This window comes from Peromyscus leucopus, chromosome 4 (genome assembly GCF_004664715.2).
Source record: "Peromyscus leucopus breed LL Stock chromosome 4, UCI_PerLeu_2.1, whole genome shotgun sequence".
Taxonomy (NCBI): domain Eukaryota; kingdom Metazoa; phylum Chordata; class Mammalia; order Rodentia; family Cricetidae; genus Peromyscus; species Peromyscus leucopus.
The window spans coordinates 133873720-133886201 of NC_051066.1; the positions used below are offsets into that span (position 1 = coordinate 133873720).

Sequence of the window (12482 nt, forward strand, 5' to 3'; positions counted from 1 at the left end):
CCTGTCAGAATGTCAGCTGGGAGCCCATCCTTTGGTCCCTGCCACGCCCCTCTGCCTGGGAGGCTGGAGGGGAGGCTGTGGCGGCTTGGCTCCTGGGGTCTGTAGTGTGTACCCCTCTTTGGTCTCTGTTCCCCTTTGGAAAGATGAGCTGGACCGTGAACTTAAGGCTCCCCATGAGGTCAGCTGGGACAAGTGACCTTGGGAAGAGGGCTGGAAGATAGCTGGGACCTCAGATGGTGGCCCAGGCACCTACCTGACTTAGCTTCTTTGAGTATTTCCTGGCAGCTCTGCAGACAGATATGGCTGTGTGTCTGTCCCTGTGCCCAGGGCCTGGGAGAACTGGGGAGCTGGCAGTGAAGGTCCCTTGCCAAGGCAGCCAGTGGGTTAGGGTGCTGCCCCCAAGAATGACACCAAAGGAGGTTTCTAAGGACTTGTCCAGGAAATCCCAAACCATGATGCTCTCTTGACCTGGCTGAGATGCCTGTGGGGACCCCTGCACTGCCCAATGTACGTGCCACCTCCTACTCATTCCTACATGGCAGACATGCCCACTTTCCCAGTGCTCAGTGGTGCTGCTGACCTTGCTGGGAACAGCCCGAGGGAGAATGGACAATGGCAGACACAGGCCCTGCTAGTCACCATGGGATGGTCCCTGGGATATAGGAGACTCTGGACCCCAGACAATCTATGCTTGCTCTCTAATGCTGTCTCTTAGCTGCTGTAAACCTCTTTGTGCTCCAGTTTTCTCATCTACAGAAAGGAGCTGACCACACGGGTTGGGTGGAGCTTCCTGGATCCATGCATGGAGTGTACTGTTTAGCATGGTGTCTATCCCTGGGAGTCACCCTCCTCTGAGAGCCCCCAGTTTAGATAGATTCTGGGGTTTGTCCTCTGGGTTAGGGGAGAGGAGGGAGGGCTGAGAGTGCTAGGTGACTTTGTACAGTCCCTCTCCTGATCTGTGGGGTGGGGGCTGGGGGAAGGTCTGCTGGTCACAGCAGCGCCCTCTCTGGTTCTTCCTTTGTGTGCCCATCCCTTGGCTGCAGTCAGCTGGTCGACCATTCAGGGATGGGTGACTGAAAGACCCCCTCTGCCAGCGACTCCGTCCCTGCTGTGGGGACCCTTCTCTCCCCGCAGCCCTTCGTGGGGCTGCCTCTGCAGGAAGCCTGCCTGCTCTCTGCTGCTCTTGCACGCACGCCCCCTCTAAGGCTCTGGGTGACTAGGACAGTCACCTGGTGTCCATAGCAACATTGATCAGAGACTAGCCGGGACTGGGGCTTACCACAGCCATGGGGAGATGTCACTGACAAACATCCTTCTGCAGGACAGAATACGGAGACTGAGAGCACCGAGTGGCCTGTGCAGCCATGACAGGTTGAGCCAGGATCTGATCGGAGGCAGGTAAGCTGGGTAAAAGTCAGTTTCTGACTCAGGGGGGTGGGTCTCATGTGGTCTAGGCTGGCTGTGAACTAACTAGCCCAGGCTAACCTCTAACCGGCTGGGTAGTCCAACTCACTATAAAGCACAGGATCACTTCCAACTGACTGTGTAACCCAGGCTGACTTACAACTTACTGTAGCCTTGGCTGGCCTTCCGCTCACTATGTGGCCCAGAATGGTCATGAACTCATGTATAACTCTGAGGTTTTAATTTGGGTAGTGTTAACAGAGTGTCTTTTGGAGAAACAGTAGCTATGTGTGCTACCTTTCCTGGCTCCCCTCTTTCCTACCAGACTGGAGATGTTACTGGATTTGAGGCTGAATTATAGAAGTATCAGTTTGCCAATCTCTTGGGTGAACACTGATTTCCAGAATAGCTTAAAAAAAATCACAATGATATAAGATAAATTCCAATGACATTAATCCTTTTGAAGTGGTACATCACATGGTCTCATCAGAGTTGATTGTCTCTGTTCACTTAGCATAATATTTTCAAGATCTACTTAGTTGGGGCATCATGTATCCAGCTGTGCCAAGGTTTCATCTTATCAAATAATATTTCGTTGTTTGGATATGCCCTATGTCTGCCTGTCTGTCTCTGATCTCTGTCTCTCTCTGAGTGGGTGTGTGGGTATGCATACACACTTGGAGACTGGATTTGACGTCTTCCTCAATCACTTGTTCATCTTAATTTTTGAGATCGTGTCTGTCACTGAGCCTGCCTCTCACTGTCTTAGCTAGACAAGGTCAGAAAGACCCCGCAATCTGCCTGTCACTGCCTCCATCCCTGGGGTCACAGGCATGTGCCGCCATGCCCGGCTTTATATAGTGCTGGGTGTCTGAACTCAGGTCCTCATCATGCTTTCATAACAGACACTGTACCCACTGAGGCATCCCCCCAGACCCCATATATAGATCTATTTTTAACACATTGAAATGTTTTTGAGGGCTGGTGAAATGACTCCATGGGTAAAGAAGCTTGTCACCAAGGCTGACAACCTGAGTGTGCTCCCTGGGGCCCACATGTAGGAGAGAACTAACTCTTCCAAATTGTCCTCTGAGCTCCACATGCACACAGTGGCAGGAGTGTCCCCCCCTCCCCCCGCCACATACACACAAACTGTAGAGGCTGGAGAGATGGCTCAGTGGTTATGAGCACTGGCTGCTCTTCCAAAGGACCTGGGTTCAATTCCCAGCACCCACATGATGGCTAACAACAACCTGTAACTCCAATTTCAGGAGATCCAACACCCTCTTCTGCACAAGGTGCACAGACGTACACGCAAGCAAAACACTCACATAAAATAATAAATAAATCTCAAGACATGAAATGTAGTAAAAAATACCTTTAAATTTATATAAAATTGTTTATGGATAATGTGATTGATTGGTTGATTCTGTGCTGAGATGGAACCTTCTCTCATTCCTGCTAGGCAATTGCTCCATCCTAAGCCACAGTGTGTGTGTGTTTCTCTGTGTGAGAACATTCAGAATCACTCCTTGTGGCTTTTTGAAATGGGCAGTGCGTTATTACCTGTTGACACCCAGCTGTTCAGTGACAGGCACACAGGGACCTTAGTCCTAGAACATTCTGCACACTGATCCATCTTTCCTATCCACTTATTTTCTCTTTCCTCCTCATCCTCTGGTAAACACTGTTCTATCCCAGCATCTGTGATGTCAACACTTCTTTAAAACATATTTTTATTTATTTTATGTATATAGATGTTTTATCTGCATGTATATATCTGTATTCCAGTAGAAGGCATTGAATCTCATAGGACTACAGTTATAGACTGCTGTGATCTGCCATGTGAGTGCTGGGAATTGGACCCAGAACCTTTGGAAGAGCAGCCAGTGCTCCTAACCACTGAGCCATTTCTCATGATGTCAACATTTTAAAAAAACATTTATTTTTATTTTAAATATGTGTGTGTGCATGTGTTTGTGAGTGCAGATTCCTGAGGTGGCCAGAAGAGGGCATCATTCCTCTGGAGCTGGAGTTAACAGATGGTTGTGAATCACCATATAGATGCTGGGAACTGAACTTGGGTCCTCTGCAAGAGCAGCAAATACTTTTAACTGCTGTCTCTTCAGCTCCTGATAGTAACTTTTTGAGGCTCCACATGTGAGTGAGATCAGGTGGGACTTTTGGTACCTGACATATTTCACTTCCCACATGTCCTCCAGTTCTGTGTTGATTCAAATGACAGAGCTTCCTCTTTCTTTACTCGTTGTTTGGTAGACATTGGGCTGTTTCTTGGCTATTATGAATACTGCTGTGATGAACATGGAAGTTACCATGTCCCTCTGATGTATTCATTTTATTTTGAAACCAGAGGGCAATTTTATGGGCATTTGAGAGAAAAACAACAGGATAGGCAAGCTGAAGACCTCAGGTGCCAGGAGGAGGGGGATGGATAAGAATAAGGGAAAATCATGGCTTCCTGAGTTGGAGGGCAGGAACCCAGGTAAGCTCTGTGATGGACATCTGCCAACCAGCCTAATGGAGTTAGGGAACTCTTCAGATGGAGTAAGGATGCCCATAGTGCCCAAGTGCCAAGCCATGGGAGATGGAAAGAGGAGAAAGACAAACAGACTTTCCGAGTGGGTGGGCACAGCAGTGAGCCCTAAGGCCAGTGTTACTCCCCTGGCGGTACCCAGCAGGTGCACACTCTGCTCACAAGTTCATCAGTTGATGGGTGTTGGGTTGTTTCAGTGTGAGGCCACAGTGAGTGCTGCCCTGTGTGCAGTGGGGTGTGGGTTTTTGTGTGACTGTGTCTTGTCATTGCTGCTGATGTGTACCTGGGAGTGGACTTCCTGGATGGCGTGGTAAGTCTCTATGGAATCTTTTAAAGAAAGGCCAGACTTTTTCCAAGTGGCTGCATCGCCTGATGCCCCCCAACTACGGAGGAAGGTCCCAGTGCCCATGTTCTTGACAGTGCTTGGTGCTGGCTGCCTTTCTGATGACAGATGTTCTGTGGGTGGGACACAGCATCTCACATGACTGACTTGCCTTTTCTTGTGGATGCTGATGATGCGCTTCTGTCCATGTGGGCTGCAGGTTGGTTCTTGGGAGGGATGCCTGTTTGTGTCCTTTGCCCGTTTTTAAACTGGATTGTGAGTATTGTCCATTTGTAGTGCTAGGGTTTATACCTAGGCCCCCACTCACGCCAGCAAGTGCTCTGCCCCTTAGCCACCAGCCCAGGATTTATGTGTGTGTGTGTGTGTGTGTGCGTGCGTGCGTGCGTGCGTGCGTGCGTGCGTGTGTGTGTGTGTGTGTGTGTGTGTGTGTATGAATACAGGTTCCCTCCAGGCCAGAGAGGTTGTCAGTTCCCCTAGAACTGGGGGTACCAGTGGTTGTGAGCTGCCTGATATGAGAACTGAACTCTGGTCCTCTGTAAGGACAGCAAGTGCTCTTAACCACTGAGGCATCGCTCCAGACTTAGAATTTTTTTTTTCCCAAAACAGGGTTTCTCTGTGTAACAGCCCTAGCTGTCCTAGAACTCACTCTGTAGCCCAGGCTAGCCTCAAACTCACAGAGATCCACCTGTCTCTTCCTCCAAGTGCTGGAATTAAAGATGTGCACCATCACCACCCAGCCAGAACTTTTTTTTAACATTGATTTTTCTTTTCTTCCTTCCTTCTTTCCTTCCTTTCCCTCTCTCTCTCTCTCTCTCTCTCTCTCTCTCTCTCTCTCTCTCTCTCTCTCTCTCTCTCCTTTGGTGTGTGTGTGTGTGTGTGTGTGTGTGTGTGTGTGTTGCTCAAGTGTCATGGCCTGTGTATGATAGTCAGAGAACAGTTTTGGGGAGTTATTTTGCTCTTTCTACCATGTGGGTCCTGGGAGTTGAACTCAGATCTTTGGGCTTGGTAGCAAACACCTTTACCTCTCTGAGCCATCTTGATGGTCTAGGGTTCTTTATATCTTCTAGATATAAATCCCTTGTCACCTGATTTGGAAATATCTTCTTCCGTGTTTTGGACAGGGATTATCTTAGTTGCTTTTCCTGTTGCTGTCACGAAACACTCTGACAAGAGGAGAAAGGTCTCTGGTTCACAGTTCAAGAGCACAGTTTATCATGGCAGGGGAGTCAAGGTGCAGGAGCTGCGCCCAGCTGATAACGTTGCATCCACAGTCAGGAGGCAGAGAGGGCGAATGCAGGCTGCTGCCCAGCTCTCAGTCTGCTTATACGGTCCAGGATCCCAGCCAGGGAATGGTGCCACCCACAGTGGGTGTGTCTCCCACTTCAGATAAAGCAATCAAAATAATCTCCCACAGTCTTTCCCACTGGCCTGTCTTCCTAGTGAGTCTAGATTCTGTCTAGTTAACAATTAACATTAGGTGTAACGTGCCTTACTATGTAGCTCAGGCTAGCCTCTAATTCAGGATCCTTCTGCCTCAGCCTCCCACATGCTAGGATTCCAGTCCTGCTGTACCTTTCCTGGCTCCTCTCTTTGCTTTGTTAGGGGTGTCCTCTGGAAAGACCATCAAGATTTTAATTTAGGATAAATAGTAACTTATTTTTCTTCTGTTGCTTGCTACCTCATTGTCCTGTGTGAGAAATCATTATGCCCAAGGTCATGAAATTTTTGCTTATATTTCCTTATGAGTTTTTGCTTCTTTGTTTCTTTTTTTGCTCTTTTTGACTTTGTAGTTGAGGCTGATGCCCCTGCCTCCATTCCACTTCCCAAGTCCTGGGTTACAGGTGTGTGCCACCATGTCCAACTTTCTTCGTGCATGCTTTTCATTTTACCTCTTAGGTTCAGGCTTGTGATCCTTTTCAAGCTGGTTTTGTGTCTAGTTGGAGGAAACTGCCAAGCATCCTCCTGCCGTGTGTGGCTTCCCAGTTGCCCCAGCAGCCTTTGCTGAAAGACTGTGCTATCTCCACTGAGTTGTCTTGGCACCCTTGTAATGCCACCTGACTCTTTGAGTGTGTATTTCTTTCTTTCTTTCTTTCTTTCTTTCTTTCTTTCTTTCTTTCTTTCTTTCTTTCTTTCTTTCTTTCTTTCTCTCTCTCTCTCTCTCTCTCTCTCTCTCTCTCTCTCTTTCTTCTTTCTTCTTCTTTTTTTTTTTTTTTTTTTTTTTGTTTTTCAAGCAGGGTTTCTCTGTGTAACTGCACCTTTCCTGGAACTCACTCACTTGGTAGTCCAGGCTGGCCTCGAACTCACAGAGATCCACCTGGCTCTGCCTCCTGAGTGCTGGGAGTAAAGGCGTGCGCCACCACCGCCCACCCAGCTCATGTATTTCTTTTTAAAAATCCATTTATTAGCCGGGCGGTGGTGGCGCACGCCTTTAATCCTAGCACTCGGGAGGCAGAGGCAGGCGGATCTCTGTGAGTTCGAGGCCAGCCTGATCTATAGAGCGAGTTCCAGGAAAGGCGCAAAGCTACACACAGAAACCCTGTCTCGAAAAACCAAAAAAAAAAAAAAAAAATCCATTTATTATTATTAAGAGTGTATGTGTATGGGCGTGCATCGTGGTGTACACGTGGAGTTCAGAGAACAGCTTTGTGGAGTCATTTCTCTCCTACCTGTGTGTGTGTTCTGGGGATTGAACTGAGCCCATCAGGCTTATGATACAATCACATTGTCCGCTGAACCATCTTGTCAGCCCTGAAGCTGTGTTTCTGATGCTGTTCCTTTGGGTTGTGAGGTGTGGGGTGTAGCAGTCCACACTGTAGTGATGACCTCAGGTCTACAGTGTGTTTTCAAACTGAGAAGTGCAACTCCTCAGACTGTGCTTTCTGTTTCAGGATTGTTTTTGACAATTCTGGGTGTCTCAACTTTCCATACGTATTTTTAAGTCAGGTTGTCAGATTTGTAGAGAAGTCGGCTGGGACTCTGGTAAGGGCTGTGCCACCTCAGTTTAGCAGTGGGAGTATTGCCGTCTTTTGTGTGTGTGTGTGTGTGTGTGTGTGTGTGTGTGTGTGTTGGGGGTGAGGCTCCTTAGATGTCATTCATCAGGTGCCATCTACTTTGTTTGTTGAGACAGGTTCTCTCACTGACTTTTGGCTCTCCCTGTAGGCTAGGGCGCTGCAAGTGAGCTGCAGGGATCTGCTCTCTCTGCTTCACACAGCCGGGCTGTCGGCAGTGGGTGCTGTGCTGGGCTTCCCGGCGGTGGGTGCTGGGCTGGGCATACAGGCAGTGGGTGCTGGGCTGGGCTTCCCGGCGGTGGGTGCTGGGCTGGGCTTCCCGGCGGTGGGTGCTGGGGCTCAAACTCAGGTCTACATGGTTGTATGGCAGGTGTCTTGCTGACAGCACCCCCCCCCCCAGCCCACGTTGCCATCTGACCAGTATGTGCTCTCGTGACCTGTGAACAGGGTGGCTTTCCTTTCATCAGCTCTTTAATTTCTTACAGCAAGTTCGTAGCTTTTGGGAGCTTAGGTCTTTCCTTTCTTTTGTTGATCTTGCTCTAGATTCTTTGATGTTATGGGATATTCTTTTCTTATTTTCATTTTTGGTTTATTAGTTGCTAGTGTCTAGAAATGTATTAGTTGCTAGTGTCTAGTTTCTGTATCTTGTGGGGCTGGGGATGAAACCCAAGGCTGTGAGCAAGCTGTGAGCACTGTACCATTGAGCCACACTCCAAGCTCAATTAAAAAAGCTTTTTAAAATTTTTTATTTTGTGTGTGCACACGTGTGCATGTGCCACGGCATAGCATAAGTGGAGGTCAGAGGGCAGCTTTTGGGAGTTGGTTCTCTCCTTCCACCACGTGGGCCCTGGGGAATCAGTCAGGATGTGTGGCTTGGCAGCAGGCACCTTTACCCACGGAGCCGTCCATCTCTCTAGCCGCGTTTTTATGCGTTGATTCTGGAATGTTCAACCTTCCTGAGCTCACTCACTAGTTCTGAGATTTTAGTAGAATCCTTAGAGTTTTCTCTGTATGAATCATGTTGGCCCAGCATGGCGGTACATGCCTGTAATCCCAGAATTTAGGAGATGGAGGTAGGACAATCAGTTAGGAGCGAGCCTTGGAGCTCAAAGCCATCCTGGGCTACTCTGAGACAGTCTCAAAAGAAAACCAACAAGCAAACCAGCTGTGTCGTCTGCAAGTAGAGGTCATTTGGCACCTTCTTTCTTAGTCCGAGTGTGTTGAATGTTACTTTCCTCCTCAGCTGCCCTGGCTGGGGCCCTAAGTACAGTTTTAGACGGAAGAGCTGCTGGGGACGTCTGTCTGGGCTTTGCTGTCTGTCACCATTAACACCACGTGAGAGCTGTGGCTTTTCTAGACGCCCTCTGTCAGGTAAGGTAGTTCCCCACTTGCCCCGTCCATCTTCCCCATCTCTTCCTCTCCCTCATCCTCCTCTCTCACTTCCTCCTCCTGTTCCCCGATTCTTCGATAGAGTCTCACGTTGCCCAGGATAGCCTCAAAACCTGTGCTCTTTCTTCCTCTGCTTCCTGAGTATTGGAATCTCAGGTAGGGCCCACTGCTTTTTTTGTGTGTTTTGTGGTGAAAGGGTGTGGGGTTCCATCAGACATCTTTTCCGTGTGTGTTCAGATCACCCCACGTTGAGATCATCGTGTGGGTTTGTTCTGTAGGGTGGTGTGTTAGTCACCGGCTTTTAGAAGTGAAACCAAACATGCACCCTGGGATAAAGAGACACAGATTTTTCCCTATGTGTCCGGAGGCAGTTTGCTTGTTATCAGTGGACAGTTTTTACCTCCAGACTCTGAGATGTCAGTCTGTTATTTGCCTATGATGTCTTTGTGGCATTCCAGTGTAAAGGAGCACTGGCTTCATGGAGTGAATTGGAGATGTGCTCTGATGGAGAACTGGCCTTAACGCTCCCTGAGTATCTGGTCCAGTCCACCACTGAAGTCTCCCAGTCATTCGGCTAAGGTCAAGGGAAGTGAAACAATCTGGGCCTCTTTCTTTTTCTTTCTTTCTTTCTTTCTTTCTTTCTTTCTTTCTTTCTTTCTTTCTTTCTTTCTTTCTTTCTTTCTTTCTTTCTTTCTTTCTTCCTTCCTTCCTTCCTTCCTTCCTTCCTTCCTTCCTTCCTTTCTTTCTTTCTTCTTTTTTTTTTTTAAGACAGGTTTCTCTATGTAACCCTGGCTGTCCTAGAATTAGCTCTGTAGACCAGGCTGGCCTTGAACTCACAGAGATTTGCCTGCTCTCTAATGCTGGTATTGAAGGCATATGCCACTACTACCTGACTTGGTTTGAGCCTTTTTTTTTTTGGTTTTTCGAGACAGGGTTTCTCTGTGTAGCTTTGCGCCTTTCCTGGGACTCACTTGGTAGCCCAGGCTGGCCTCACAGAGATCCACCTGGCTCTGCCTCCCGAGTGCTGGGATTAAAGGTGTGCGCCACCACCACCCGGCGGTTTGAGCCTTTTTAAGGGAAGTTTTAAAATGACTAATTCAGGGACTGGAGAGATGAGTCAGTGGTTAGTAATGTGTGCTACTCTTCAAAGAGGATCTGAATTTGATTTCTTGTTCCCATGTTGGGAAGCGTATGACCACCTGCAACCCCAGCTCCAGAGGATCTGACACCCTCTTTTGGCTTCCGTGGACACCAACACATGGGTGGCATGCGTACATGCAGGCACAGACATGCACAAATAAAAAATGTACTGATTTAGGGCCAGCAAGGTGGCTCAGTGGATAAGGACACTGGCTGCCAAGACTCTAGTTCAATTCCCGGGACCCACACGGTAGAAGGAGAGAGTTGACATTCACAAGTTGTCCTCTGATGGTAGTCTCCCCTACCCTTCTAATGCATTTTCATTATGTAGCTCAGGCTACCCTCAAGCTCACCATCCTCTTGTGTCAGCTTCCAGAGTCCAGGGATTACAGGTATGCGTCACCACATCCTGCGTATTTTATTTCTTTCAGGGTTTTGATGATCTGCTTTCACTCCGGCCTGGGTAGTGTGAGTCTTCTCTTCCTTCCTTGCTCAGTAGCTATTAGAACTGTATTGTTGATCTTTCAAAAGCACTAACCTGCTTTTGTTGATTCTTCTCGCTCTTCTCTGCTCTGTCAATTCCACACTGAGCTTTATTATTTCTTTCATTTTGCTTACCCTGAGTTTGTTTGTTTAGACGGTGGTAGGTCAGCGTATTGTGTCGACCTCCCTTTTCTGGCAGAGACATTTAAGCTGCAAAGTCCTCTTGAAGTTCCCTGTTCACTGCATTCAGAATCTTGCTATGCTGTGTTTTCACTTTCTTTTCTAAGTATTTTCTGATTACTTTAGTGCTTTCTTCCTCGGGAGTTTTCACCTTTGAGGTCCCCGATCACTTTCTGTTATCGGCGTATTCCGCTCTGCCAGGGCTGGAAACACGCTTTGTGTGATTTCATTTCTTTTAAATGTACTGAGCCTTGTTTTATGGCACAGCACATGGTCTGACTTGGAGAATGTTCCATGCACACTTGAGGGGCCTGTGGACTCCGCTGTTGCTGGGTGTCCAGTGAGGTTCAGCTTGTGTCTGTCTGTTGAGGCTTGTGGTATGTTTACATCTCTTTCAGTTTGCTTTTCCTGTGAACTGACTGAGCTTATTTTTTTTTATCTTGTGTTATCTTTTATATATTAAGAAAAAACTCTTGTCTATCATATGAGTTGCAAACATTTTTTTTCTAATTTAAATTTGTTTATCAAGCCAGGCAGAGTTTGTGGGTTTTTTTTTTTGTTTTTGTTTTTGTTTTTGTTTTGTTTTGTTTTGTTTTGTTTTTTTGAGACAGGGTTTCTCTATGTAGCCCTGGCTGTCCTGGAACTCGATCTGTAGACTAGGTTGGTCTCAAACTCACAGAGATCTGCCTGCCTCTGCCTCCCGAGTGCAGGGATTAAAGGTGTGCACCACCATGCCTAGCCTAAGTAATATTTTAAAGACTTAGGTTTCTTTAGAAAAAGAAGACAAATCAGTCCACATAAAAACTTAGACCGTAGCTAAGCATGGAGGCACACTTGGGAACCCAGCACTGTCCTGGTGTAAGTTCCAGGACAGCCAGGGCTTCGAAGGAAGACCTGTCTCCAAACAAAAACACAAAACCAAAAGCAACAACAAGAAAATTGACTCACTAAAAGAAAAAGAAAAAAAATCAGGCCTAGAAAGATGGCCCAGTAGTTAAGAGCACTGGCTGCTCTTACGGAGAACCTGGGGTTAGTTTCTAGCACCTGCATGGTGACTCACAGTTGCGTGTATTCCAGTCCCCAGGAACCCAGTGTCCTTTTCTGGCCTCTGTGGGCAAAAAGCACAGCAAGGTGAACATATGTACATGAAAGCAAATACTTATATATGTAAAATAAAAATATATTTTATAAATCCCATTAGCGTCTTTTTTTTTTGGAGACAGGGTCTTATTATGTAGCCTTGGCTGTCCTGGAACTTACTTTGTAGACCAGGCTGGCCTTGAACTCACAGAGATCCATCTGCCTCTGCCTCCCAAGTGCTGGGATGAAAGGCGTGCACCACCACAACCAGTCCATTAGGTTTTTTATTTGTTTGTTTGTTTTGTTTTGTTTTTTTAATTTGTTGGTTTGTTTGATTTCTGGAGACAGGGTCTTACTATATAGCCCTGGTTGGCCTGGAACTCACTATGTGACCAGGTTAGCCTTGAACTCACAGAGATCCACTTGCTTCAGCCTTCTGAGTCCTGAGATTAAAGACAATTACAACCTTGCCTGGCATCTCATTAGGGTTTTTACAGGGCTCACGCTCACCTTGGAGGTTTTATGGGAATAATGCTGTTTATAATGCTAAGCTTTCCTTCATTTCACATTTAACGCTAATGGTGTATGAATGTTACTGACTTTCAGATAACAGCTTAGCCTACTGTCGTGTGTGACTGATTTTTGGTGTATTCTTTTTTTAAGATGTATATTATATTTTAGTTATGTGTATGTGTGTGTTTGTGTATGGGTGTGTGTACTTTAGTGCCAGTGCCCATGGAGGCCCCAGAACTGGGGTTACAGGTGTCTCGGTGCTCTCTAAACGTAGGTGCTGGGAACTGGATGTGGGACCTCTGCAGGAGCAGTATACACTTTTAACCACGGAGCCATTTCTCTGGTCTCTAGAATGTTCTCTCTGGCCTCCATACTGTCTATAGACTGT

General features: G+C 47.2%; 1 protein-coding gene across 8 annotated transcripts in view; it reads left to right on the forward strand.

Annotated features, from left to right (window-relative positions):
- Positions 1-12482, forward strand: part of Src (SRC proto-oncogene, non-receptor tyrosine kinase) — a 48126-nt gene that overhangs the window by 14955 nt on the left and 20689 nt on the right. For 6 of the 8 annotated variants that reach the window (XM_037205392.1, XM_037205393.1, XM_028855558.1 and 3 more), the window contains exons 2-3: positions 1322-1398; positions 8553-8680. The gene's annotated coding sequence lies outside the window, so the exon portion shown is untranslated. The remainder of the gene's footprint in view (positions 1-1321; positions 1399-8552; positions 8681-12482) is intronic. The other 2 variants (XM_037205394.1, XM_028855561.1) reach the window with 1 other exon arrangement.